The sequence below is a fragment of the Balaenoptera acutorostrata genome, chromosome 2 (assembly GCF_949987535.1).
Source record: "Balaenoptera acutorostrata chromosome 2, mBalAcu1.1, whole genome shotgun sequence".
NCBI lineage: Eukaryota > Metazoa > Chordata > Mammalia > Artiodactyla > Balaenopteridae > Balaenoptera > Balaenoptera acutorostrata.
The window spans coordinates 180,439,437-180,445,436 of NC_080065.1; positions in this window are offsets into that span (position 1 = coordinate 180,439,437).

Below are 6,000 nucleotides of genomic sequence, written 5' to 3' on the forward strand. Positions count from 1 at the left end.
CCTCTTTGTAATGAATAAATATCTTGTGAGGAGATAACGTTGGGAGTTAGAAAATATTCCATTTCTTATCAAACTTTTATCCACTAATTTTGGTATCTTGTGGCTTAGGTGCACTTTTGATATTGCTGTGTCCATTGTTCTAGGTCTTCTGGGGAGGCAGAGCTCGGAAACACATGCGTGTGTACAAATAGGCATACATAGACATACTATATGTCTGTATTTCTGTATCTACTTATCTGGACACATATATTAAAAACCATGAGTTCCTACTGATACCCTACTTGTAGTCCAACATCACAGAGTTCATTCTGGTCTTCCTCCTCCCCCACCTCTTTTATTTTGGCTTCACCACACAGCTTGTGGGATCTTGGTTCCCTGACCAGGGATCGAACCCATGACCCCTGCAGTGGAAGCTCAGAGTCTTAACCACTGGACTGCCAGGGAAGTCCCTAGCTTTTCCCCTTTCCTTATTTGTAACACCTTTTCTCCAACAGTGAGAAATATGGTTCTCATTAACCACAATATATTTGCTTATTTGTTCAGCCAGAGAATACACAGGAAGGAGTTGCAGAATTTCTTTTTTCTTTTGCAAAAAAAAAAAATATTTTTATTTTTTATTTATTTATTTATTTTAAAAAAAATTATTGCATTTTATTTATTTATTTATTTATTTATTTATTTATTTAATATTTATTTTTGGCTGTGTTGGGTCTTCGTCTCTGTGCGAGGGCTTTCTCTAGTTGCGGCAAGTGGGGGCCACTCTTCATCATGGTGCGCAGGTCTCTCACTATCACGGCCTCTCTTGTTGCGGACCACAGGCTCTAGACGCGCAGGCTCAGTAGTTGTGGCGCACGGGCCCAGTTGCTCCGCGGCATGTGGGATCTTCCCAGAGCAGTGCTCGAACCCGTGTCCCCTGCATTGGCAGGCAGATTCTCAACCACTGCACCACCAGGGAAGCCCTATTTTTATTTTTTATACAATTTTTCTGGTAACGTCTTTAGTGTTTTCTGTGTATGGTATCATGTCATCTGCAAACAGTGACAGTTTTACTATGGCTTTTCCAATTTGGATTCCTTTCATTTATTTTTCTTCTCTGATTGCTGTGGCTAGGACTTCCAAAACTATGTTGAATAAAAGTCACAAGAGTGGGCATCCTTGTCTTGTTCCTGATCTTAGAGGAAATGCTTTCAGCTTTTCACCATTGAGTATGATGTTAGCTGTGGATTTGTATTTTTTATACAAATTTTAATGGTTACTTCCCATTGATAATTATTACGAAATATTAGATATTTTCCCTGTGTTGTACAATATATCCCTGTAACCTATCTTACATCCAATAGTTTGTACCTCCCACTCCCCCACACTTATATTGCCCCTCCCCTTCCTCTCCCCACTGGTAACCACTAGTTCTCTATATTGTGAGTCTGTTTCTTTTTTTGTTGTATTCACTAATTTGCTGTATTTTTTAGATTCCACATATAAGTGATATCATACAGTGTTTGTCTTTCTTGGTCTGACTTATTTCACTTAGCATAATGCCCTCCAAGTCCATCCACGTAGCTGCAAATGGCAAAATTTCATTCTTTTTTTATGGTTGAGTAGTATTCCATTGTGTGTGTGTACATATGTATATATATATCTGTATATATATATATGTATATATATGTGCCACATCTTCTTTATCCATTCATCTTTTGATGGACACCTAGGTTGTTTCCATGTCTTGGCAATTGTAAATAATACTGCTATGAACATTGGGGTGCATATATCTTTTTGAATCAATGTTTTTGTTTTTTTCAGATAAATACCCAGGAGTGGAATTGCTGGGTCATATCACAATTCTATTTTTAGTTTTTTGAGAAACCTCTGGACTGTTTTCCACAGTGGCTGCACCAATTTACAAATTTCTAATTCATGCCTCTATGAGAAAAAAATCATCCCATTGTTGGATGAAGGGAATCCTCTCAGAGATTCTTCAAGAAAGGCTAGTGGGTACAGAGATCCTTATTTCTTGTACGTATTTGAAGGACAGCTGGGCTGGATGTGGAATCCTTGGTTCACACTTTCATTCACTGAGCTCTTTTTTTTAATGCTCCTCCATTGTTGTCTTGCTTTGAACATTAGTTTTGAAAAGTCTGATACCAGTCTAATTCTTATGACTTTGTAAATTATTTGATCTGGAAGGCTTAAGGATTTTATCTTAATCTTTGAAATCAAGTAGCCTGACTGGAATATGTCTCAGAGTTGACCATCTGGGTTAATTTTCCCAAGTACCTGGCCAGCCCTCTCAGTGTGTAATTTCAGGTGATTTTCTATTTCTGGAAAGTTTTTGGATTATGATTTTAAATATCAGCTCTGTTTTCTTGTTTTGTTTTCCTTCTTCAAGGACCACAATAATGCATGTATTACTCCTTCAGTGTCTGAAATTCCATTTCTGTACATTTCCCCTTGATGCCTTTTCACTTCTTTCTTCATGTCATTGTCACTTTCTTTTCTTTGCTTTGCTTTCTGGTTTTTTTGGGCCGTGCCATGCAGCATGCAGGATCTTAGTTCCCTGACCAGGGATTGAATCTGTGTCCCCTGCATTGGGAGTGTGGAGTCTTAACCACTGGACTGCCAGGGAAGTCCCCATTGTCACTTTCTTAGTTGTTTTTCTGCTTTTATCCAATGCCCTTTATTACACTTTCATTTGAGTTTATTCTCTCTTGGGTACCTTATAATTTATTCTGCATTTCTGAAATAATTTTTTCTTTTTCTTCCACTTATTTCCTGAGTTGATTCAAATCTCTCTTCATCTACCCCTGTTTTTCTTTTCTGCCCACATCAGTACTTGGTTCTTTAGTTTTTGAATTTTTGATGTAAGATGATTTTTCATATCCTCAAATGCTTGTTTGATTATATTTAATTCTCTTTAAAGTGTTGACTTACGGTTTTCTTTTACTTCCTGATTCCTTTTCTGGGGGACTTTTTCCTCAGCTGATTTGTGTGAATTTTCATTTTGTGAATCTTTTCAATTACTCTCTCTGAATTTACTATTTTCCTTTTGTTCATATGTGTCATGTATTGGGGATGTTTTATGAGATAGGCAGCTCAATGTTACCTGCTTATGTCAATGCAGCAAAATCGACTTACTTTAGTGGATTTTGTTTTGGTTTGTTTTGTTGGTGGCAGGAATAGGTGGCGAGACCTGCAATTAAAAAAAATTTTTATTAGAGTATAGTTGGTTTACAATGTTCTGTTAGTTTCTGCTGTACAGCAAAGTGAATCAGTTATACATATACATATATCCAGTCTTTTTCAATTCTTTTCCCATATAGGTCATTACAGAGTATTGAGTAGAGTTCCCTGTACTATACAGTAGGTCCTTATTAGTTATCTATTTTATATATAATAGTGTGTATATGCCAATCCCAATCTACCAGTTTATCCCTCCCCCTGACCCTGCTTCCCCCTGTGGTAACCATAAGTTTGTTTTCTACATCTGTGATTCTATTTCTGTTTTGTAAATAAGTTCATTTGTACCATTTTTTTTTATTCCACCTATAAGTGATATATGATATTTGTCTTTTTCTGACTTCACTCAGTATGACAATCTCTAGGTCCATCCATGTTGCTGCAAATGGTGTTATTTCATTCTTTTTTATGGCTGAGTAATATTCTATTGTATATATGTACCACATCTTCTTTATCCATTCATCTGTTGATAGACATATAGGTTGTTTCCATGTCCTGGCTATTGTAAACTGTGCTGCTATGAACATTGGGGTGCATGTGTCCTTTCAAATTATGGTTTTCTCTGGATATATGCCCAGGAGTGGGATTGCTGGATCATATGGTAGCTCTATGTTTAGTTTTTTAAGGAACCTCCATGTGGTTCTCCATAATGGTTGTACCAATTTACATTCCCACAAACAGTGCATGAGGGTTCCCTTTTCTCCACACTCTCTCCAGCATTTACTGTTTGTAGACTTTTTGATGATGGCCATTCTGACTGGTGTAAGGTGATACCTCATTGTAGTTTTGATTTGCATTTCTCTAATAATTAGTGACGTTGAGCATCTTTTCATGAGGTGCATGGCCATCTATATGTCTTCTTTGGAGAAATGTCTATTTAGATCTTCCGCCCATTTTTTGATTAGGTTGTTTTAATTAATTAATTAATTAATTAATTATTGTCTGCTTTGGGTCTTCGTTGCTGCACATGGGCTTTCTCTAGTTCCGGCGAGTGGGGGCTACTCTTTGTTGTGGTTCACGGGTTTCTCATTGCAGTGGCTTCTTTTGTTGCGGAGCATAGGCTCTAGGCGCGCAGGCTTCAGTAGTTGTGGTACGCCGTGCTCTAGAGCGTAGGCTCAGTAGTTATGGTGCATGGGGTTAATTGCTCTGAGGCATGTGGGATCTTCCAGACCAGGGCTCGAACCTGTGTCCCCTGAATTGGCAGGCAGATTCTTAACCGCTGCACCACCAGGGAAGACCCTGTTTGTTTGTTTTTGATATTGAGCTGCATGAACTGTTTGTATATTTTAGAGATTAATCCCTTGTCGGTTGATTCATTTGCAAATATTTTCTCCCGTTCTGTGAGTTGTCTTTCTGTTTTGTTTATTGTTTCCTTTGCTATGTACAAGCTTTTAAGTTTAATTAGGTCCCATTTGTTTACTTTTTTTTAATTTTCATTACTCTAGGTGGGAGACCTACAATTTTGTCTTGAAGGCCCTACATTTCCCCCCTTTGCTTCTGTTCCTTTTTTGCTTCTGTTCTTCTTCAGAAGAAACCAACCCTGCTGACACCTTGATCTTGGACTTCCACCCTCCAGATCCAAGAAAATTAATTTCTGTTGTTTAAGCCCCCCAGTGTGTGGTACTTTGTTATGGCAGCCTGAACAAACTAATACAAATGAAACAGGAGGGAAGGGGACAGGGCACAACCTTTAAAGGAATGACATAGCCCGAGGACACGACATAAACTGATTAGAACCAAATAGGTCCAAGATGGCAGATGAGTCAACTTCCACTAGACCTTGAGCTTCAGTATACGCTCATTGTAACACATCAGTAAGCTAAATGACAAACCCACAGGCGTCATGACAGTTCCAAGGCCGACCATAAAGGTCAAAAAGTGGGCGGTGGGGGCTTCCCTGGTGGCGCAGTGGTTGAGAATCTGCCTGCCAATGCAGGGGACACGGGTTCGAGCCCCGGTCTGGGAAGATCCCACATGCCACGGAGCAACTAGGCCCGTGAGCCACAACTACTGAGCCTGCGTGTCTGGAGCCTGTGCTCCGCAACAAGAGAGGCCGCGACAGTGAGAGGCCCGTGCACCGCGATGAAGAGTGGTCCCCACTCGCCGCAACTGGAGATAAGCCCTCGCACAGAAACGAAGACTCAACACAGTCATAAATAAATAAATAAAAGAACGTGAATTTCTAAAAAAAAAAAAAAAAGTGGGCGGTGGCCCAATTTCTGGAAATTCCCACCCCTTCCCCAAAATAGCTGGAATTCTCCTCCCATTCATTAGCCTTTGAAATTACCCACCTCTACAAAAACTGACAACCCCATACCCTGGTGCCACTCTCGCACTCTGAGATGATCCACACTCTGTCTGTGGAGCGTGTTTCTCTCTAAATAAATCCACTTCCTACCTATCATTTTGTCTCACTGAATTCTTTCTGCGATGAGACATCAAGAACCTGAACTTCATTAAGTCCTGAGACCAGGTGTGTGCTCTCAGTTAAATGACTGTGGGTTCAAGTCCCAATCTGGGTTTGGGCTGGGTTCGAGTCCCAGCGTGCGGGTTCAAATCCCAATATGAGTTACAGGGTTTCACAATGACTAAATATAGTGTGGGATCCTGGATGCAATCCTATAACAGAAAAAGGACACTGGTGGAAAAACATGAAATCTAATGAAGCCTGGAGTTGAGTTAATAGTATTGTACCGGTAAGAATTTTCTCGCTGTGACAAATGTATGACGGTAACGTAAGACGTTATTGACAGAGGAAGCTGGGTA